At 48.0% G+C, this 23499-nt stretch overlaps 1 protein-coding gene across 6 annotated transcripts in view; it reads left to right on the top strand.

Moving 5' to 3' along the window:
• Positions 1 to 23499, top strand: part of TIAM1 (T-cell lymphoma invasion and metastasis 1) — a 175202-nt gene that overhangs the window by 15908 nt on the left and 135795 nt on the right. For all 6 annotated transcript variants that reach the window (XM_015299682.3, XM_046900829.1, XM_015299661.3 and 3 more), the window contains exon 2: positions 14778 to 15032. The gene's annotated coding sequence lies outside the window, so the exon portion shown is untranslated. The remainder of the gene's footprint in view (positions 1 to 14777; positions 15033 to 23499) is intronic.

The raw sequence follows: 23499 nt of genomic DNA, 5'->3' as shown, positions 1-23499 counted from the left end.
CTTAACCACTTTAGAAGCCACCTGGTGCTGTGTCTGGTGTCACTGAAAATGTGAGTTTGAGCTGGGATAGGCACCGGGCTTGAGAAGAGGAAGCAGCTGTGCAGTGGAGGCTCACATCAGCAGAAAGCATGCGGGTGTTGGGTTGCTGACCAAGGTGGGGGGCATCTCCATGGGAGAGAAGCCAATGTCAGCTGCCTCGTGGTCCTATGGCCATCCCAAAGCATAGCCACAAATCAGAGAGAAAAAAATGTAAACTCAGATTCTACCACTGAATGCTTTACTGTGATAGTATTTGACTTCAATGGCTTGGTTTAAGCCTTGGCTTCTGAGTTCTTTTTAAGTCACATGTATTGCTGGAGCTGGTTTGCAATATTTCGAGAGTTTTGCCACTGAATTCACTGTGGGAAGGAAGGAATTCCTTTCTTTTTCCACCGTGGATGAATTGCTGTGAGATTGGTCCTCCTTTTCACGGAAGAAGGCTTGCTTCAAAAGACTAAAAATATAAATTGTCTATCTGATATTTTACTTGAGTGGGTGATACTGCTTAAAAATTAATGGAATAAAATAGCCTGGATGATGATTTCTCTTCTGATGTGAAGTGTTACGTTTTCTTTTTCTTCTTAATTGCCCATGGAGCTTTCTTCTTAGCTCTCCATGCATCTGTCTGATGTTTTCCTTGTCTCTTCTTATCCCCTTCCCTTGGATCCCGGTGCTCGTGGTTGGGTTGGCAACGTGCTCTGCCTGTGTGGCCATTGGTCTCAGTGATCCGACTCGTCCAGTTGCTGACGTGTTTGATACGGCTCCGCAAGTGTGATGTTTGTGCCAATAGCCCCAGGCACCTCGGGATGCTTCAGCTGCATGGAAACAAAGCTGAAGTGAGAAGTTTTTATACTTAAAGATAGCTTTCTGCTCCGGAGCAGCCATATCCAGCCTCTTTTTCCCGGCACACCAGCGTGACCTTTGGCTGCAATGGCACGAGCAGCTGTGCTGGCCCCACTGGGGTGGGCACGGGACCGAAAGCCACACAAGGAGCATCCCAGGAGCAGCCCAGGGACCTCATGGCTCCTGTGGGGGTGTGTGGTGCCCAGCCCTGGGGCTCCCCACTCTTCTTTCATGCACAGGCAGAGGTTTTTCCCCAGGCAGCAGTGAGAATGGGGCAGGCAGGAAAGGATTTTACTCTCTTACAGTGTTTTATCACATTGTGACAGCGTTTATTTCCCGTGGGCAAAACCAAATGATAAATACCTTTCAGACTGCAAAAAAGCATTAATTACCTTCACGCGTTCCTCTCCTTGACTGGGCTCTGCTTTAAAAGCCCCTCGGTGTCGTTTTCCATTGCTTGCGTTTGTTTGTGGATGAGGTCAGAATTATATAGTTAAAACAAACATGTTTTCCAGCAAAATGCTTTCCCTTAAATAAGTAATGTCTGCAGCGGTGTGAAAAGACGTAATTAGTATTTTTCTGGAGTTCTTGTTCCTCTTTGAAGCGTTTTTTGTATGCTGTACCTAATTGGGAATTTCCAGTACGATTCTGTGTAATTGTTCTGTGGTCATTGCCTGCTCTGGTTTGGGAATGCTCATTAGAGGATGAGTGCTTGATCCCCAGCTCAAGAGTGGCATTTATGGAGCATTATGTGCTCCGTGTTATGTGTTACGTTCAGTGAAGGTGGTTTGTAGACTGTGGCTTTGCTTTTTGCATCCCCTTGCTGACAAAAGTGATGCTGATGAAGAAATTGCCTTTTTCAAGCCTGTTGTACTTGAGTGCTTCGTGTACACACTACTTAGCAACGGTAGGTTGCTTGGGTTTTGGCTTTCAGATTTTGAAGGCAGCAGTTCTGCTGTGATCCCTTTCCTTCTGGGGGCCCACATCCAACGCCTGATGCTCCTGCTTGGATGGCAGCACCGTTGCATCACCCAGACCAGGCAGAGTGCTCACCGGGTCTCTGAGCAAGCAGGAGCTCACGTGGTTGGGATTAACTGGTATTAAGAGAAACAACAAATGTGCAAACAAAATCTGGGTGTTCTGCCTGTCACTTGTTTTCCGCACATCCCAAAGGCTTATGCTGGGTCATGGCAAGCTGGAGGACTGTGAGGCTGGTCTGTGAGTGGCTGTGTCTGGCAGTATCCGGTCAGGTCTTTGGGTTTACGTGGTAGGAGTGGAGGATGGGTGGTGTTTTACCAAAGTGGGGTCATATTTAAATTTATTTAGTGGCTGTGACTCTTGGGATCTTCAACAGTAGAAATGTTTGCAAGCAAGAATACCGCTGACTTTTTGGAGGGTCTTTTTGCTTTCATCATTGTTGCAATGGGGTACACCTTGCATACATGTCCAGCCCACTAGTTCTGTGTTTTTGTTGCCCTCTTCCATGTTTTAATAAAAAATATTCAAGAAACAGGTAATGTATATAATTAACAAAAGTATGTAATACTATTTTATGTGCAGCCCAAGACGATTCCTCTTCACTCAGCGTGGCTCAGGCAAGCCCAGAGGTTCAACACCCATGCCTTATGGTGTATGCCTCAGCTGTTCCCTCTTTTCACTCTTAGAACAGGAGAATTATAGACTATCCCAAGTTGGAGGGGACCCACAAGGATCCCTGAGTCCAACTTTGGGCTCCACAGAGCACCACCCAAAAATCAGACCATATGTCTGAGGGCATTGTCCGGACACTTCTTGAACTCTTGTCAGCTTGGTGCTGTGGCCACTGTCCTGGGGATCCTGTTCCACTCACCTCTTCATTTTATGATGTCTTGATGCTGTCATCGATCTGAGCCGCCTCACAAACAAAATCACATAGTTCAGTGCAGAGGTACAGAGATAAGCTCCTTTGGAAACAGCACTGAAACATCAATTACCATCCTGCTGAGATTTGGGCATCTGCTTAACTCTTACACTCATGGTGCGTAAATACAGACCGTGCGTAAGTATATAATGCGTGTGCTTTGGCCTGTGTGGGACCTGAGCTACCAGATGCAATATGGAACAGCTCCAGTTGAAGTGGAAAAAGAAGCTGTGTTTTCGTTATATGTAATAGATAGGTTAGAAGAAACAAACTGCAGGTTTTAAAACGTGGATACTCCAAAATAGTCCAGTTTTTTTTTGGCCCTCGCTTGTATACCTCTGCGTGCGTATCTGCAGGCGTTTTGGAAGTGCTCCCTCTGAGCTGTGTTCATGGAACGGCTACCCACGGGGGGCCTGCAGAGCTGAAGCATGGGCTCTGACAGCCTGCGGGATGTGGGCCCTTAACTGAGGTTCTGCATCCTTAATGCGTCAGTGGCAGAAGGGCACTTACCAGTTGGTTGGATTCGCCAAGACGGTGGGTTCACAGCAACGGGGTGCCTGAGGAGGAGAGAGCAGACGGAGCGGTTCTTCTTGTTCCTGCTATCCACATTCCAGATCTTCTCAGTGCCTGCTTTCTCAGCAGCCAACACGCCGTGCTGTTGCTTGGCTTGGTGGTTTTGCCTTGCCAAGGGAAGAGCTGATCCCAAGGGGCTCAGTGAGGAGCCTCATGCTGTGTGTCCTGCCGGCGTGGGTATCGGCGGCCTTCAGCCAGATGTGAGGGTGCCTGGGGGCGAGGATGCAGCGCTAAAACTTTCCTGTAGTTCACATGTAATTATATTTGGCCATGCAGAATCAGAGAGGTCTCGCGTATTAACATTGCATAGCTTCATCACAGCCATTGCTCTTCCTTCAATCTGGCTGCCTGGCTGGGTAGCGGTGTCCTGGGACACGTCTGTTTGCCAGCTTCTTTGTATAACTGCATGCTGCCACGCTCCCTAGCACGGTGTCAGCCTGAATATCCTTTTGCAACCAAGCAAAACGCTAGGTTAGTGTAAGGGAGGGAAGATCCTTTTGCTCTTGTAGGATTTGCTGCTATCTGCATCAATGGGCTGTCAAGGATGGGGAGAAGTTGTTTTTGAATCTGTCATCGTTCTCGTTGCTCGTCCTGATGCTGCTTTGCCATTGGAACAAAAAGCAAGGAAGCTTTCTAGAATGTTTCCCTTGTGAATTGATGAGGCAGTGCTCGTTGCTGTGGGATGTGTTACGGCGGGACTGGATTCTGTGGTGGCATCGATGTGCAGCTTGCTCAGTCCTGCTCCCTGCCTTACTCTCAGTCCCTCCAGTGAATTGCGCCTTGTGTTCAGCGCAGGGCCATCTGCTTCCCTGTACGTTCTCTCTTTTCCAGCATCCTGATTTGAATGGAAAGGTGAGTCTCCATGCATATGACAAGGAGCAGTTCTTTTGTGTTCTCATCAGCCTGTTTTCCAGCTGAGGAGCCAAGTGAGAAAGAAATGCTGGGTTTCCTGCGCGTGTGCTTGTAGTGGCAGGTCGGGGGGATTATTGGACACAGCTGAGGGCACTTGAGTTTGGGGATTAGCTTGGCACCTGAGATGGGAAGGTTTCCTGTGGCTGGGCCTGAGCAGCTTGTCAGTGATGCTGAAATTTGTGCTGTGACCTAAAGCTGCTGCGAGATAAACCCCCCCAGCAGTTCCTCCCAATCTGTGCAGAGAAAGCTGTCGATATTCTGTTTTTCTGCTCTGACTCATTTTGCACTGTAAATGATAATTTAACTTCCACATTTACAGACCTCAATTATGAATAAAAATAATCTGTATGAATTGTATAGCCAAAGTGTGATGGATTAACGGCCCTCTGGAAACTTGAGGCTACTTCACCCAAGGACTCTGAGCACAAAAGCAGCTGTGTCAGTTCTCCGCCCCATCCCACGTGTGTTTCTATGCCATGGGGCAGAAGGGGATGAAGAAGATAGAATCAGTAAGGCTGGAAAAGACCATTAAGATCATTCAGTCCAACTGTCAGCCCACCCCCACCATGCCCACTGCCCACGTCCCTCAGTGCCACATCCACACGGCTCTTCAACACCTCAGGGACGGTGACTGCACCACCTCCCTGGGCAGCCTGTGCCACTGCCTCACTGCTCTTGCTGAGAAGAAACTGTTCCTAATATCCATCCTGAACCTCCCCTGGCACAACTTGAGGGCATTCCCTCTTGTCTTACAACTATTACCTGGGAGAAGAGGCCAACCTCCACCTCACCACAACCTCCTCTCAGGTGGCTGTAGAGAGCAATGAGGTCTCCCCTGAGCCTGCTCTTCTCCACACTGAATAACCCCAGCTTCCTCAGCTGCTCCCCATAAGATGTGTGCTCCAGACCCCTCCCAGCTCCATTGCCTTTCTCTGGACATGCTCCAGGGCATCAGTGTCTTTCTTGTACCGAGGGGTCCAAAACTGAGGGCAGCACTCAAGGTGTGGCCTCACCAGTACCAAATACAGAGGGATGATCACCTCCCTGCTCCTGCTGGCTGCACTGTTTCTGATATGCGCCAAGATGCCATTGGCTTTCTCAGGTACACTGCTGGGTGTCTGTCCCCTGGCACCCTGGGGAGGTGACACCATCAGCATACGCGTACCTGTCTGTGTGCAGTAGGCATGAGGGAGGGGAGAAGACAGTGCTGGTCTCAAGCAGCGGTGCCTGCTTGGTGCCTGCCTGCATGGGCTCGTGGGGCAGGGGAGCAGCACAGCACAGTTCCAGTGCACAGACAGAGTATAGAGCCGAGGACAGGTTTTGTACTTGAGGACCAAAAGGGGTTTGTTTTCTTTTCCTAGAAGCTGTGCTTGCAAAAGTGAACAGCGAGCAGTCCGGCTCCTAGCAGTTTTATTTGGCAAGTTTTCCTACCCGAAAGTCTCTAGCTCTCACTCTGCAGAACTGGTGGAAGCACTGCTTTTTGATCCCATCCACCTTGCTGGAGTCACTCGTTCTGTGTTCCTGCCCTGCCACCTTCCCTGCGCTGCGGCTGCTTATCTCACACTGGGCGGCGGTGGGTCTTGGGATGCGGTGTGGCGTTGCGCAAGGTCCGTCTGTCTGGAGGGCAGATTGCCATAAACAGGCTTCAGTATTTTTCCTGAAACAATCCTCCTCTCCAGGGGTCAGCTGGAGGTGATGGTGTCGTGTTGCCTGGAATGACGGACGAGGCAGTGACAATCTGTGAGCAGCATAACTTGGTTGAGCGTCACCGAGCGGGATAAATGGCTCACTCAGACCCGACACTGGCAGGGAAGGGAGGCTGGGTTCGGGCTGTAAGGCCTTTATAGCAAACCACCAGAAGCAGTCTGAACAGAAGTGGTCAAATTGCTCTTGGGGCCCCTGGTTTTGTGTGACTTCTTCACGCTTGGTCCTTTCCCAGCTAATAATATTACCGCAATTCCTTTACTAGGTTATGAAGGAAGCACCGAGCATTTGCAAAGCTGAGCGTGCAGGTGGTGTGTGATGCTCAGGAGGGTGACACAACTTCCCCCATCGGTCCCAACACCTCAGGGCCACCCAGCAGTGAGGGGACATTGGCGTGGGGCACCCGCGGTACCCACGGCCTCCCTGCCCTCTGCTGATGTTGTGTGTCCAGTTGGAGCCCCGCTGGGTGGGCGCCCCGCTCTGTTTTACCCCTTTGGCCTCTGCTGGTGGCTTTTGTGCCTGTTCACACCGTGAGTTGTTGCATTAGGCTGGTCTTACAGTTTAAATAAAGGGCATAATCGCATCAACGTATAGAACGGGCGCAATTCTGAACACAGGATGTGTTCAGCTGCTTTAGCCTTCACTCTGGCACATAGCCACAGCCTCTTACTGACTTGGTCAGATGCTTTATGAACCTAATCATAAAGGTCTAATTTACACCAGTAGGTTTTATTAAAAAAGAAAAAAAAAGAGAGTCAGGTGGCGGGCAGCAGAAAAAGCAGAACTTCGGCGCTTTCCTGTCTGCATATTCCTCCCTAATCCTGAAACCTTTCCAGCTCCTTGACAATTAACGTGGCTGTTCACTCTTTCTTCTGTTTGAGTCTGTAGTGTTTTGGTGACTGATTTCTACAGGATGAAACCCAGGTTTCTGTAAGGATAATATACCACGGTGGCTGTTAAGGAGATGACGAAAACAGCACGATGAGGAGGATGTCATTCTCTGGGATGACACAGTGCAGGTGCTCTTTTTTTGAAGCTTTTTACAAAAATGAGGGAAAGAAAAAAAGAAAGGAAAAAAGGAGGGGAAAAGGGGGAAAAAGAAGAGTAGACCTGAGTCTTTTGGCTTTCCAGTACCTGAGGGAGCTTATAAGCAGGAAAGGGACCGACTTTTAGCATGGCCTGATGGTGATGTGACAAGGGGGAATGGCTTTAAAATAAAAGAGAGGAAATTTAGGTTAGATGTTAGGAGGGAATCCTTGCTTTAGGGCATGGTGAGGCGCTGGCACAGCTGCCCAGGGAAGCTGTAGTACCCCATCTCCGGAGGCGCTCAAGGCCAGGTTGGATGGGGCCCTGGGCAGCCTGAGCTGGTGAGCCCTGCCCGTGGCAGTGGTTTGAGCCTGATGATCTTTGAGGTCCCATCCAGCCCAAACCCTCCTGTGATTGTGGGAGTGCTGGGTTCTCCATGCTCCCATGGCCATCCCTTTCCCACCAGAGCTCATTTGCCAGCAGGACAAAATCCCTGGGCAGAGATCCCTGCAAGCTCTGGGGAGAGCGTTTTGCAGCAACACATACTCACAAAACTGTACTTAATTATTTCTGCCCTCTGCTTGATTGATTCTACCTGATTATTTCTCATCATCGTTCTACAAAAAGCCCTGGCACTTCTGGCTGGGACAGCAATTGTGTTCCCATCAGCTTCCTAAGAACAGTGTGTTTTCCCCTAATAAAACTGTATTTCTAAAATCTCCTCTTGCTTGCGTGGTGCTGCTGGTCTGGAGGATATCCTCTGTGATTCGCAGGCTCAGTTTGGACTGCATTCTTTTGGGCTTGCCATAACTTGGGGGGTAGTAGATCAGGAAAATGGCTCTGGGTCCGAGTGGGTTGCAATTAGTGGCTTCAAGAAATCTTGCTCCTCACCTCTGTCTTCTCATGCTGGGGGCACGTGGTGGGTGCAGGAACTCATTCAAAGCAAGAGGCAATTAGTTCTGCAGGTCAGGAAGTGTGTAAGGGGCTGCAGCGGTAGAGAGGCTTCTTTAAGGGCTTTTTGATACACAGCAAAGCGGTGATGGATGCTATTATGTCATTACATTTTAGGGCAAGGCGTTAGTTGAGTCTCCCTTGCTTCCTATGCTCACGCCTCCATCACAGATGTGTCACAGCGGTCTCGGTACTCACTTTGTTGACTTTTGACCATTTCTAAACTAGCTTTAAAAAGTATCTGGAACAAAAAATGGGTTGCTTAGCAACATACTCCAGCCTGGGACTGCCTAAGAATGGGTCAGTGATTAACAGTTATGTACAATCAAGGTTAAAAATGCAGAGCAGTCTACAGCACTGTGCTCCGGCAACTGGCATAGTTCAGCATTACGATGCTTGGATTTATGGTGGCGGTGAGTAAATTTACACTGCTTGTTATCCTGACCTCACCAACGAGATGACTCAAGACTTCAATTTTATGAAATCGAACCGAAGTCTCTTTTCTTTGCCAGCGTATTACGGGAGAAGGATTAGATGGCCGTCGGCTGAGTAGCACTGGCGTGATGTATATTTCACGTGCAGTTCTTCCCAGGGCCCTGGGCCTTCCCCTGGCTGTGCGGATTCCCACGTGGATGGAAATGGATCTGTATGAGGGAGTGGAAAATATGGAGGCTAGCTATAGAGCAGAAGTGTGGGGAGGGGAGAGAAGGCGCTTTTCTGGTTCTGGTCACCTCACTGCACGCTGACATAGTGTTCTTCCAGACAAGAAAGCAACAAATGCCACATGAGCCTGATGAATATATTTTTCTGAGCTTTATTTTGGCAACGTGAGCATTTTCCTAAGTCCTCGCTGGTGCTTTGCTTTCTGGAGAAAGGGATCCTTGGCAGCCCTTTCTCCTTTCACTGCGTAGAGAAGGAGGTGACTTGACTGTGATTTCATTTATCCCAGTAAATGTCCCAGTATCTATCAGTTCTGTGGGTACATGGAGTGAGAACATCGATCACTAAAGCAGCACTCTCTCTCTTAGATGTTTTTATAACTCTGGCAATGAAATCAAGCTTATTTTGCCAAGTCATTTACTTTTATTGTCTAATCAATTTCTGAGGGCTCTTGCCTAGTTGCTCTTTTCTGTTTGTTTAATTAACCCTTCTTTTTAGCCTTGTCCCACCCCAGTCGTTTCGCCAAACTTGGGAAATAAAGATCAACTGAGAGTGCCTCTTCAGCAGCTCCCAAGAAGGGCCGAGTCCCAGGAGCCTTTCCCGAGGGTGATTTGTACCCCCTGAGGACTCATCTTCCATCTCTGTCCAAAGCTGAAGGAGTCATGGGCAAGAAGGCAGCTCTTTTCCTTCCCTTCCTTGACTTTTTTCCTGCTTTTTCTCAATAGGCTTATTGTCTGCACACTTACACACGTATGTTTTTAAGAGCTCCCTTCCAGCCTAATATTACTGCTCACCTTACTGACCTGCTGTCACTGGTCAAAGAGAAAATCACCTAAGTATTCTTTTTCACGGGAGTGAGAGGATGTCTTAATGAATGCTTTCCTGTCTGTTTAATCATTAAACATACGTTACCACCATTGTGTCTTTATAGCTTCTGTCTGCCTAGCACAGGATAAAGTGGTGAAATCCATACTTGAGATTTTGCAGGTGCTTTTAGATATCATTAAGAATCATCAATATGCGAGACAATGCTGCACAACACTCTTTCTTTTGCTAGGATTGGAAATGGTGTCCATCGTTGGTTGCCAGAGCTGTCAGATAACTGTAGGTCAGCAGAATCATAGAATCACATTGAATCAGAGAACCACTGAGGTTGGAAAAGACGTCCAAGATCATCCAGTCTAGCTGACCGCCTATCACCAATACTTCCCACTAAACCATGTCCTTCAACACAACATCTAAATGTTTCATGGGCACCTCCAGGCACCCTACCACCTCCCTGGGCAGTGCCTCACCACTCTTCCTGGGAAGAAATTCTTCCTAATACCCAACCTGAACCTCCCCTGGTGCAACTTGAGGCCAAATCAGTTGCTGGAGTTGGATCTGGGCAAGGGTTCCTTGTTTCTTGGGAAGCCGTGGGACACTGAAATGGCTGCCTGGGCTGCGGACAGAAGAAGTCAAGCTTGAGCAGTGGGGTGGTTCCTCCTGTCCTCGTGCTGCAGCGTTGACTTGGAGCATCTTCTGAATCTTGTCACTCTGAAGTCTACTGACAACAGAAAGGCTATGCCCAATCTTGATAGCTTGTATGAATTGATCTGCTCCTTCAGGGGATTTTTCCTTCCTTCCTGGCTTCTTGATCAGCCTCTTCATTTCTGCCTTCCGCAACTTTTCCTGGTCTTGTTCACCAGCAGAGATTGAATGCCCAAACCCTTTCCATCCACCTCAGAGGCAGGAGGCTGCGTGGGGAGTGCTAGATGGAAGGGGCCTGCATGTGGAGATATGGATACGCTCTGCAGCATGCAGAAATCTCCCTGCCCAGTGAGGCTGGCAGCAATCACCACTCTCTTCCCTCTGTGGGCAGCAGCAAGTTGCTTGGTTTTGCTTCATGGGAAGAGACAGTACTTTTGAACCAAGAAAAACCCGCTTTATAGGAGAGAAATTGGCTGTTGTTGCGGCTGCCTGCCACGTCTGCAGTCTGTGGGTGCTGGGAGTGGAAGGTCTGCTGCCTTCTTACCTGTGCTTGTAGCGTGGTTGAGAGCCTGTGTGGGTATTCTGCCTTTCCTTGCTTGCAGTGGGGAAGACCTGGGAACAGTGGTGGTGAGGGAGAGCCCCCAGCACTGCTCTTAGCCTGCTGTACCTAGAATCGTAGAATCACTAAGGTTAGAAAAGACCTCTGAGACCATCCAGTCCAATCACCAACCCATCACCACCGTGCCCACTGAACCTTCCTCAGCCAGGAGGGAGGACTGCCTGAACAGTGAAATATCTCTTATTTATTTGAAGAGTGTTTCTGCACCTTGGAGAGTTCAGCTGGCCATTCTGTGTGCTGGTTTCCAATGCTGAAAAAGCTGGGAATGCTCGTGGTTACATTCGTGTTGCTTCTGGCTCTCATGGCATTCGCTTTTGCAAAAATGAAATGGTTTTAATGTGCTTGGCATGTGAGCTTTGATTGGAAATGAATGCTGTCAGCTATATTAAAGAGACGATAAATCACATTGAAAACATGAGTTGGTTTTGAGGAACGGCACCGGGGCTGTGCCGTAAATCGGGTAAGAGCCCAAATCATTCAGCATGCCAACGTTTGTGCCCCGTGCTCCCTGTCCCATGCCCAGCAATGGTGGCACCTGGCAGTGCGGTGTTGTCAGTCGCTGTCCCCTTCTTGGGCTGCTGCCTCCTGCTGCTCTGTGTGCTCATTAAAAGCAGTGGGCTTCTGTGGGCGAGGGGGAGGTGGGGGGTGTAGCAAGGAGTGAGTTCTGATGGATAGGCGGATGAAGGCCGGCCTGACACATTCCTGCATTTGAGATTTATAGTCTAATCGCTCTCTGCTTGCACAGCGCGGGCTGAGCCAGCGTGTCATTATTTACATACAGGGAACATTAAACGGCCCCCCCTTTAAACCATACGCGAGCCTAAAATCCAGCAACCACTGCTGAGTAACGGGTAGCTGCAGAGGATGAGGATAAAAACATAGCAGAAACAAGCACTGCCGTACTGCAAGAAGTAGTGTGGCATTGGTGTATTATTTGCCTGTGCCGAAGTGGAAGCATGGCCCTGTAAATCTGTGTCCCCTTTCTTGCCTCTGGTTAACACTGAGTGTCCTGCACACGTGTGGGAGGTTTGCTTTGTCCCCTGTCCATCTGCAGTGACTTTTGTGATGCTGTAAGGAGCTGGAGGAAGACATGACCTGCTGGTCTCCTCATCTCCTTTAGGAACCGGTCCTGCAAACACTAAGATTAATTTATCTGATGCTGAGGCTCGCCGCTTGTGGTTGCCTGAACTGTGATGGTGTCAGCCGTGCCAATGTGGGCATCTCGGGTTTGGCGTCGTTCCTGTGCATGCTTGGCAGCTCCCGTGGCTGTGACCGGGCTGCTGCAGTGTGATGGTATAAGCTCTGCGTGTTTTCGCTTTGGGGTTGGCAAAGGAGTTGGGGTCTGACGCTGCTTTTTATTTCCTCTTCCTGGAGAAAAAAGCGTGTGGAGGGGTATCATCCTCTGGGAGAAATCAAAGCAATCCGAGTTATCCGAAGTGAGTGCATGTGGAGCATTTCCCTCAAATAGAGTCTTTGTATGGATCCTTTCCCTCGGTTGCTTGATTTTCTGAGAACATGCTGCCTGCTCTCTTGTCCTTTTCCATTGCTTACGGTAACCGTGCACTAGAACCTGCAAATAATTTCCTAATATAGGGTAAGCACCCCCTAAAGGGTCTGTGCTGCAGAAGCCACACTTATCCCTCCGACAAGTTCTGGTGCCAGGTGTAGGTACTGTGGTCTCAGCATGTGGGTCCGATGCAGCGGTGTAGTGGTAATTGAGAGAAGCGTTCGAATACATGTTCAACCACTGTCGCTTTGCTGCTGGAATCCTCTTGGTACTGATGGTGGCAGGCCCCAGCAGAGCAGCTCTTATCATAGAATCACAGAATGGTTTGGGTTGGAAGGGACCTCAGAGCCCACCCAGCCCCAACTCCTGCTGTGGGCAGGGCTGCCCTCCACCAGCTCAGGCTGCCCAGGGCCCCATCCAACCTGCCCTTGATTTTTGGGGTAAGAAAAGCTAATTCTTGTGGTACAGGAGGTTAAGGAAGTGATTTTGTATCACAGACCTAAAACACCATTTCCTTTCTGTGGCGTTTAGCAAAGATGTCCTTGACATCTCTCTCATCATTTTAACTCCGGGACTCCTGAGCTCTGAATGGAAGGCAATGAAGATGTGGATGGTGGTAGGCTTAAAACATTTTTGTTCTTAAATCCCCACTATTTTTAAGTAGGATTTTAGAAATCAACTGTATTTTAATTTGGTTTGTCAAAGTATAATTACTGCAAATGAGGTAAGAAACCAATTTAAATATAGCAAGTGTAGTGGAGAATCCAATTTTCAGAAATCAGTAGAAATATAATTGGAGTCATTAAGTGCTGACTTCAGTAATTAAGAGTCAGCTTTTGACGTTTCAGGCTTGTGTTGCTAATTGCCCATGGAGAAGTTAGAAAAATATTTTGTTTCCTGCAAAATAGGTTGCTCTCCGGATGGGGCTTCAGCAGCTTTGTGCCTGCCTGGGCCGGGCGGACAGGTTGGATGGGCCCTGGGCAGCCTGAGCTGGTGGGGGGCAGCCCTGCCCACGGCAGGGGTTGGGGCTGGGTGGGCTTTGAGGCCCCTTCCAGCCCAAACCATTCTGTGATTCGATGACAGTGCAGCCTCTGCAGGTCTTCCCTTGTCCAGAGGATCATAGTTGCTCCCAAACATCTTGCCACACTACAGGGTCTGGCCATGCTCAGTGTTGAAGAGCCGTGTGGATGTGGCACTGAGGGACGTGGGCAGTGGGCGTGGTGGGGGTGGGCTGATGGTTGGACTGGGTGATCTTAGAGTCTTCTCCAACCTTAATGATTCTTTGGCGGGAGGTCAGCAGTAGGAGAATTGTGTCCTTGTCACTTCTTGTTTGCCAAACACCCCTTCAGAAGTTGAATGTTGTGTGTTTTTAACTCCTGCAGTTCAGCCAGGTTGCTCCGTACTCTGTTGTTGTGCCTTAGCCTGGGCCTTCAGTATGGAGATCGTTTTGATGCTCTTGAGCTTTTACACTCACAACCAAATCCATCAGCACCTGAGATGTCTTGCTCCATGTTTCAGTCTGTGCTCACTTCTTAGGTGTGTGAGAACAGCACTCGGTGTCACCAGAAATCCCTTTTTGCAGCTGTGATGTTTCTCGCAGTGCCTCGCACAGCCGTTTCCCTTCATTCCCTGGGGGTATGACCTGAAAGTGGGAAGGGCGGGTTCTGGTGTTCACGGTGGTGCTCCGTTAGGAGCATCCTCTGGAAAGCGCTTTGTGGTTGTGCAATTGAAACGTGCACTGCAAGGGAGCCTCGCAGAGCTGCCTTGCAACCTGGCCACGTGCAACCTGCACCTGCAACATAGCCAGGCTGGCACCCAAGCCCTGGGCATCCCTCCTGTGCCTCTCTGCAGCCAACCAGCAGCTCGGCTGGGCTGTGAGCTGGGCTGCCTGCAGCTCACTCAGCTCCCCACGCACGGGCACCCAGCTAAGCTTCCGCTCGCAGCGACAGATTAAGGGAATAATGAGGGTAGGCTTTGCTCTAGACATCATTTCTGCCCTGTTTTTGTTTTTGTTTTTCCCCATTTCCTTTTGTTTTGTTTCTTTAGAAAGCCTATGCCGCCGCCTAATTGGATTACTAGGTCGTTACCCACTGGCCACGGACCGTGCAGAATCGGGACCGGTCCCAGGGGCTTAGTGCTTTGGGGAGCTGCTGGAGGCTGGCAGCCTGCTGAGCTGACACGCTCCTGTGGGACCTCGGCAGAGAAATGGCATTTCCCATAGAACTGCATAATGGCCGCGCAAAGGAGCTGATCTATGCCTCCCCCTCACCTGGCTCCTTAGCTCTGGGGGAGTGGGGGGAAAGGCTTTGTTTCCAACTAGGGCTGACCGTTGTCTGGAAAATGCATCTAAATGTGAAGCCCGGAGTGCAGTTCAGGTGTTTGCATATGGGAGATGAACAGCTCTTACTTAAAAAGTGCTTTGTATCTTAAACAAAACACCTCCTTGCAGTTTCCATGGTAAGCTCTCCTTCGTGATTGAATAACAGTCATAAATGGTTACATAAAACACAAGCGGAACGCCACACCGAAGCTGGAGGCTGCACGTGTCAGCTCTGTGTTTGCTCTTCCTACAGGGGAGAGCGCTGGCATCTCACGGCGAGCTAATTGGAGCTTCAGCTGCGTGCCTCTGGTTGTCCAGGAGCTTCCTTCTGCCCGTCCTAAGTAAGGAGAAGCAGCAGGAGGAACAGCCGGGGCCAGATGGGACTGCATGGAGGGAGAATCGGAGACTCTGCTTGCAAGGTGTCTCTGTGCAGGTGGTGATGCTGAACTCTCTGGAGCTGCTGTGTTCACCTAGAACTTGTTAGACCTGTGGAAAAGATCTTGCCAAGGTGAGTACAAGTGCAGGTTGCCTACATACTGGCAGGCTGGACCGGAGGTGTGAGCATTGGATGGGTGAAGCATCATTGTGGCATCTTCGTGTAGCCTGATCCCATGCCTTGGGCTGACAGTGAGCTTGCCCTCAGATGGAAGATTTGGGGTTTTCCCCATGGCCGTCACCAACCCTTGTGGTGCCTGTGATCTGATAAGGTGGAGGCTGGTCTCAACGGTACCCGCTTCACTGTCACTGATCTGGACATTGTGCCAAGGGCTTAGTGAGGATGGGATGTAGGCAAGAGGTCTGTAGGCTTGGGGTCAATACACAAGACCCTACCCCTACTCTGCAGGGAAAGGAGGAGTAGGGAAGGCAGGGGAGGAGCATAGACAGCACTGTTGGTATCCATCCCTGGCCTCTTGCTGCTCTCTCGGCCCAGCAGTGGCTGTTGTGGTGTGGAGGGGGCTTCAGGGCTGTCTGGGGGCTCCAGGGGACATCACCGTGCCAACTCCCAGCTCGGAAGTGTGGCAGCCTCACTTGTTTCTGGTGCCATGCTGAGAATGGTGTGTGGCTTCCCAAGGATGCTCCTGGCCTTGGACGTGTCCGGAATAAGGGGGAGCTTGCTCTCTCTTTTTTTCATCTCTCTTTTCTGCTTTTCCCTGGGGCTTTTGTTAACCGTGAAGCTGTTAATGCAAAATGAAGGCATGGAAATTTCATATTGTAGCAGTTAATCTGCCCTTCCTAATATTTTCCAGTTGTAAATTGCCAGTGCTAACAGGTACGTGCTGTTGCAACCGAGCAGCTGATCCTGCCAGGAGGCAGTGGCTGTTGTGTTTGGTCGTTACCGCCTCCTGGGAAGCTGTAACACTCCCTGCCCGAGCACAGCACTGTGATTAGTTTAACAGGGAGTTTCCCATTATTAGTTAGATGTATTTCTGCTAGATTTATTTTATGAGAAAAGGTGTTACGTGGTCACGGGACAACGGTTGCAAAGTTCCAGGCTTTGGCTGGGTCCCTGCAGCACGTGAGAGCTGCTGTTCCCATCTGCCCCCCGTTTGCTGGCTGTAGCCATCGGGAGTGTTTGGATTAAAATGTTTTGGGGAGGGAGAATAAAGGAGAAGCTAAGCGCATTTCCTACCCTGGATTTTAGGAGTCACTTAAGGGAGTACGCTCGGATGAGTAAGGGCAGGGGCGAATTGCAAACTGCACTTACTGCGTTCGTCTGGGGATTTTAGCCCTGTAGTTTGTGGCGTGAAAGCTGTGCTTTTCTTAAGAAAGAGCAATAAAAGGCAACAAGCTTAAAGACCCAGATTAATTTAGAGACTGCGGCGGGGGAGGTGAGCTGGAGGCAGAAGCGCGGTGACTCTGGCTGACCTCTCCATCAACTCCTCCAAACAGCGGGAGCTGCCTGAGCCGCGGTGGGACCGCGGTGTCCCCGGGTTGCTGTGGCTCTGTGCTGTGCTGCTGCGTTGCTTCTGAAGGAGCGGTGCCAGGATCCGGCCTGAAAACGCCGAGCAGTGCTTTTGTGTGACTCGGGGAAGTTGGCTGGCTGCTGTACGTGCTCTGTGACGCGGCTCGGTGGCTGTTACGAAGGATTTAATTATCCTGATGACCCACGGTAACAGAAGGAACGGGCCTGTTCACGTCGAGCCACCGCAGCATGCATGGTTATTCCATTTCCCTCTTTCCTTTTCCTCTCTCCTCTCCAGCAGAAAGCTACAAAGCGAAAGATGATGCCTGTGTTCCTCTTTCCCAGGCTGGCGCGGACGATGGCTCCTATGATCTTTGTTTATACAGATCTAGGGTAGATTAAAGCTCCTTTTAACATTGCGGTGCTTGTCAGGAGGCTGGGTAAGCCTTTGGATGCATCTCACTGCAAACACTTCAGACCTCCTGGTAGCTTCCATCCTCCTTCCCTAATCGCACGTTTGTGCAGCTGTTTGTTTTGTACAGCCTCATGAACCCCTGCTCTGGGAGAATTTTAACCATTTGCACGGTCTGTTCAAGCTACAGCTTCTAACATTACGTGGACTGAACAAGACTTTATTAACCTGCTCTGTGTGAGCACAGTACACCCTAGGGGGTTTGAGTAGCATTTTTGGATTGCTGCAGAAACTCCAGAGTGCCTTACTTGTGTGCTTTGCCTCCGCACGCTGCAGGGAACTGCCGGAGTTTGCCCAGCAGAATGCGTTGCGTATGCGTGGAATTACCAGTTGTATGTGATTGGTGAGGAAAATCCCACATACAAAGCAGTCCCATTTGAGGGGCTCACAGGGAGGTGGCTGGAAGAGCACAAAACCTCGTGAGCGTTGCTGTGGCTGATAAGGATTTGAAGGCAGCTACAGTTGGAGCCCTGAACAGTTGGGCTGGTTCCTTATCTTTATGTACCATGGCACTCCATCAAGTGAGAGTTAATTTTCCATTTCCTGAGCGAAGGAACAAAAGGAGGACTGCTGTTAGAGCCCTGGGCTGCAGCAAAGCTCTGCACATTCAGCAGAAATGGGGAGGCCTTGCTTTCTGGTTTACTGTGCTGTCCCCAGCCGTTCCTGCCTCGAGGTGTGGGCTTCAGCCTTGGTGGCCGCTCTGTGCTCAGCATCCTCCCAAGTGGGGGCACGGAGCACAGCAGCCATGTCCAACTCTGGTACCTGAATGAGTTTCGTTTGGCAGCACTTACATCTCTCATCACTTTGAACTTTTTTTATTTCAGGAATCAAAATGGAGGAGAAGACGGCGGTAATTTAGTTTTAATGTCAGGTTTTACTGGGAGTGTTACTTGTTACCAGCGAAGCGCACTTAAGTTCTGAATAAATCTTAGCAGGTGCTTTTCATTTGACTGTATGGCCTAAGTAAGATTATTATATAAGCCTCTTCTCAACAGTTTTAAAGCCTAATTAAATATTCTCTCTCCTCGGTTGCAAAGGAGATATTATTTTAATTACAGAAGCTTTCTTCTGGCATGCAAAGCACTCCTCTACCAAGAAGAGTTCAGCAATTTCCTAGATTTGATATGCACGTTTTCATGTAATCTCAGTTGAGTTCAGCAGGAAGCTGACCAGAAGATACAGCTCTCAATATAAATTATACAGTCGTTTCCTGTTTGTGTCATCCAGAGCTGATGTGTCTTAACATTAGCGTGCAAGTTTCCATTCTTCATTGTTAGTGAAGAAAATGGAAAATAACGTTATGACTCCCTCCTCTCTTCGTCCTCGCTTTACCATCTTTGCCATCTGTTAACCTTCAAAGGATATTCCTGTGGCCGAAAGCTTACGGTTTGAATAGAAGAACTGTCGTGGTCTTTTATAACATACGTAAGGCTATCCAGATGTGTAACAGGTTGATGTGAACTGGGGCTCCAGTGACTTTGAAAACGAGACGACGACCACGCATACAGCTCCCAGAAAACCAATCGGTGGGCTATTTGTGGTTCTTTAAACATCTGGAATTATTTCCAGATTTTGCAGGAGACTTAGTGTGCAATCGAGGGCGAATTGCTTCATTTCTGCCTGTCTCATTTACTCCCTTGTGTAGAAGGCAAATAAAACTGATGGGAGATGGTTGTACGAACAAATGTTTATTGTTCGGCAGCGGGACGGTCTGCATAAGGTACCGCTTAGGTGTAGTTAATCCTGCCTTGGGGCAGCAGGATGCCTTGTACAACCTTCTGAAATTTCTCTCAAGCCTGTGATCTAGGCTCTGTTGGCTCAGAGCAACTAGGCGTGTTTCATGTAGGAGTTTGGCTGATGGAAGCCCTAACCATGATTCTATGTAGCTCGGAATTTCAATGGCTTCTCACATCACCCCGGTTAGTCAGTCCTTGTCTTAATTTTTCCTCCTCTCCTGAATTGCAAACCAGATTCTGCTTGGTGGATGGTGTGTATCATTACTAGAATTTGCCCTGGCAGCCAGATGGGTTTCCAAAAATAACCTACCCATTGTTGCGGAGCATCTCTGAACCTCGGGATGTTATGCTGCAATCACTCTTAGTGGCTTAAGGCTGTCGTTTTGTTTCTAATGATTGAACAAAAATAAACCGTACCGTGAGTAGACTTGACTCTGTGTGCAGAGTAATGCTATTTGAGACACGAGAGAAATTCCTGCAATGTTTACACGCTGAAGAGAAACTCCTTTGAAGCCAAACTATTTCTTCTGTGTATCCACGCGTATGATTTTGTTTACAGCTCGGTATCTGAACAGTCATCTGCTCAGTGAGCACCTGGTCTTGAGAGAGGCCCGGTGCCTGGGTAGGTGGTGCCATGTTTGAAGTTACCTGCGTGAGGTGCTGCTTTTGGGCCTTTAGCCCAAGTACCTGCAGCTGCCTGCAGGAGTGGGATGGCCAGGTAACAAGCTCTTTCCTTGCCCAGAATGGGGATGTCGAAGCTTTTGTTGCTGTTAGTTGTTGGGGTTTTTTGCATGTGTGTGCTAGTCTGGGAAATAAATTTAAGATACTTTTGGACTGTGGGCATTTTCTAGTTTCAGAATGGTACAAATCTAATATTGGGGATATCTCAGTGTTTCCCTAGTGCTGCAGGAGGATGAGAATGTATAGAGATGTGTTCAGTTGCTGACGGTCTTATTGTGGCAGTGCTGCTCGCTGTGATTATCTTGTCATTGCTTTTGGAGAGCATTCTGCAGCCTGACATCTTGTTATACTCCCTTTCCTGCTTATCAGCAGAAGCTCTCGATATCTTTTTCTCTAGCCATCTCCTCAGTATCCCTTACACTTCATATATTTTTAAAACCCTCTCCATCAGCTGTTTTTCCTTTTAATCTTAATGCAAACTCAAAATGAGGAATCCTGGATAACTTGGCATCAGCCTCGTGTTTAGTGCATCTATTTTAATTGCAGTTAGATTGAAAATCTAAATTCTTTAGTGCAAAACATAAAGATACCAAAAACTTCACTGTGTTTGAGTTAAAAAGTGACTTTTTGACAGAAGAGGAGTGAAGAGGTGATGAGCATTTCCTTGGCAGTGGTGGGGGCTCAGCAGGGGGGTGGGAGCCCAGTCGGGTTGCTGCTTGGCCTTCCCAGGACAAGGCCCCAACCCCCACAGGTCTGCAGGCACTGGATCGATGGTGTCTCTTGGAAAGAAGCTTCTGTAGACTCTGGACACTTTGCTTAGAGGCCTCCTTGGCTTTAACTGATATGAACTGTGAACCTGAATTTCATGGTGTGAAAGGATGCCAGTGGGGGACTGCACCAAAGGCTTGGGCCAAAAGCCAGTTGAAGTCAATGGAAAGTTCCTAAACTGTTGTTGGTGGACTCTGTTTTGTGTCTAGAATCCTGCCCATGTACTCGGCATTGGTGAGGCCTCACCTCGAGTACTGGGTTCAGTTTGGGGCACCTCAGTACAGAAGGGACAGTGAGGTGCTGGAGAAGGTCCAAAGAAGGGCAACAAGGCTGGTGAAGGGCTTGGAGAATATGCCCTACGAGGAGAGACTGAAGGAACTGGGATTGTTTAGTCTGGGGAGAAGGAGGCTGAGGGGAGACCTTATTGCTCTCTTCCAATACTTGAAAGGTGCTTACAGCGAAAGCGGAGCTGGTCTCTTCTCACTGGTGACAGGTGACAGGAGGAGGGGAAATGGCCTCAAGCTGCACCAGAGTAAGTTTAGGTTGGATATCAGGAAACGCATCTTTACAGAAAGGGCTGCTAAGCACTGGAATGGGCTCCCCAGGGAGGTGGTTGAGTCACCATCCCTGTATGTGTTTAAGAGCCTTTGGATGTGGTGCTCAGGGACATGGTTTAGTGGTGGGTTGCTAGGGTAGTATGCTTATGTTGCGGTTGGACTCCATGATCTTTAAGGTCTTTTCCAACCTGATTCTATGATTTATGTTGACTACTGTGCTTTATGTTGACTACTGTAAATAGCTTCTAGGTGATACAAAGACTGTTGAGTTTAATGCTTATTTTCCCCTTAAATGAGATCGGAGTGGGTCAGGGCAGTGTTTGCTGGTAGGTGCTAAGGGAGGGAGACATAGATGTAGTACTCAAGAATTTTGCTTCTGATGTGATCAAGCTGTACCATGCAAGATTTTCTTACTCCTCCCTTTGCAAAACTGAAGTGTTTCTTAAATACTGTGTGCTTGTTTGTCTAGGTTTATTCCCTCGTAATTCAGAAGTGAATTAAAACAGCGGTAGGTTACTCCGTATAAATATGTGATGACATGCAAGATGTAGGTTCTCAAGGGCCAGAAGTTACATAGATTGTTAGTATGGAAAATGGAGAGCTGCTAGGATTAAAGAGAGATGCCAGACGTTGATATGCTTGCGTGGATGTGGGAGAGAAGGGACAGTCAGATGCAATATTTTCTCTGAATTACAGAGAGAGAACCTTTCATTATCTGCATTCTCTAGAGTATTCTATATTCTCCAGCATATTTTTGCCATATGTGTTTAGTTTCCAGAAGTTTATATACATTATCTGCTTTTCGTTCCAAACAATGTAACATTTATTACTAGTTTCATGAGTTGTTGTTTCAGGGGGGAAAAAAACGTCTGCATAGATCTGCCTGTAACTTTGATTTCTGCTCTGGCCCCGTGCCACATGCAATATATACCATCTGCACCAAAGAGGATGATAAAAAATATGCCTATCAACCAAGTCATTGTACAGTTGCCTCAGTCTCTTTCACAGCGTTGCACATTGTTTTCATTGTTTTGAGGAAGGTCACCAATACTTTGCTGTTGGTGGGCAAGATGGCTTTTAACTGCTAACCCATCCCCACACAGTTGCAAGGGATGGTCTCAGAGGCCTTTCCAACCTCTGTGATTCTATGGTTCATTCCCAAGGCAAGGGGAGAGCACGCCAAAAGTGCGGTGGCAGGGAAGTCTTAAGGGGGATCACACAAGGAAGCTTCTTGATTACAAATTATTTTGCTTACAGTTCGTGTCCTTTGTAACCTTAACGAACAGTGGATAAAAAGACTGGACATAATTATAATTAAATAGAGGAATCACTGCGGTGCTGTAACACTCTGCTTTCTCTGTTCACCTTCTCCTTCTTGAATTACTTATGCTTGATTGTTACAATTGATTGCAATTGTGAGAGCTAATTTTAGTACATAAATTTTGTAATGGAAGCCTGCCAACTGTTTGTGTAATGGAAGGTAACAACGACGCAGAGTTTGATACAGGGCATATTTCTCTCTTTCTCCAGCCAAATGTTGGCAACCATTTCATGGGCTTATTCACACACACACACACATATATATATATATATGCACATATACAACACGTGTGTATATATATACAGATACATGTATGGACAGTATATATAGCCAAAGAAGAAGAAAATTTAGCCAACTCCCTGTGAAAAGCAGAAGAGCAACTTAGATAACTGTGATGAGTTTAAGGAACGAGCTGAATTTAAAGCTGATGAGAAAGTGATCATTTCCTTAGATATTGAACAAATACTAGGAGAAGCTGAGTTTGATCTTAAACTTTGCATGATGGAAAAGAGGACAAAGAGTATTCCAACCTTAAGAAAAAAAATCCAATATGTTTAGTTTATGAAATTGAAGACAAGCATATGGGTATATAAATCTGGGCCCTTAGAAAATGTCATGGCAGTTTTCCTAGCAGCCTGGTCCAATTTCCAAGAAGTTCATTGTCAGAACCTGCAGGAAGAGTAGATTTTAGTTGCCACAGAATAAGCAGCAAAGGTTTATTCTTAAGTGAATTCTAACTCACGGATGAATTTGCTTTCCGTGTCCTGTTTTCATATATCCTAGATTCAAGATACAGTAATTATCAAGGCTGTTTTCCAGGGCCCTTTCTCTTCCTTCACATGCCAAAGAGGAGGAAGAAATTTTAAGTGGTCAAGAGGGTGTGAAGAGGGCAGGTGGGTTGGTGGGGTTTAAGGCTTTTAGGGGTGATTTTTCTATGGATTGAAAAGCGTAACTTAAAAAAGAAAGGTTATCTGGCAGATTCGTTCTGGTTACTCAAGTTATTACGTGAGCCCATTGGTAAGGTAAGGTATGCAAACCAACTGCAACTCGTATCATCTTTCTCCCACAGGTTTTTGGTGTCTCCTCTCACTCGTTTTTCTCTTTTTGCCATTCTAGTTGTGATTGTTTAAAAACAAGTTATAATTTGAAGCTCACATTGTACAAACTTTTATCTTGGTCATCCTCCTGGAGTTATTCACAGATGTGAAGGTTTGGCAAAGTCATGGCCAAGTATGACAGGTGGAGGATCTACGTTCTCGAATCAGCTCTTCCTTTTGTCTTTGTTTTGGGGATTTTTAGTTCAACTCGGTGCCATATGGGGTTTACTTAAGGAGATAGTGTGTCTCTGCAAAAGCGTCTTTAAAAGGGATAGAACAGTTTAAATATGTTCAAGAGAATTAATTAAAGTGTCTTTCAGTTGAAAGGAAACGAGACTTTTTTTCTTTCAAAATAAAGCCCCAGCCCTGTGAAACGTTTTGCATCAATTACAAAAGGAGCTTCAGTACATTCTTCTAAAATGGGGAATGAGCAAACTGCA

The sequence above is a fragment of the Gallus gallus genome, chromosome 1 (genome assembly GCF_016699485.2).
Source record: "Gallus gallus isolate bGalGal1 chromosome 1, bGalGal1.mat.broiler.GRCg7b, whole genome shotgun sequence".
NCBI lineage: Eukaryota > Metazoa > Chordata > Aves > Galliformes > Phasianidae > Gallus > Gallus gallus.
The sequence above is the reverse complement of the archived record's forward strand: the minus strand, read 5'-3'. Positions and strand labels throughout refer to the sequence as shown.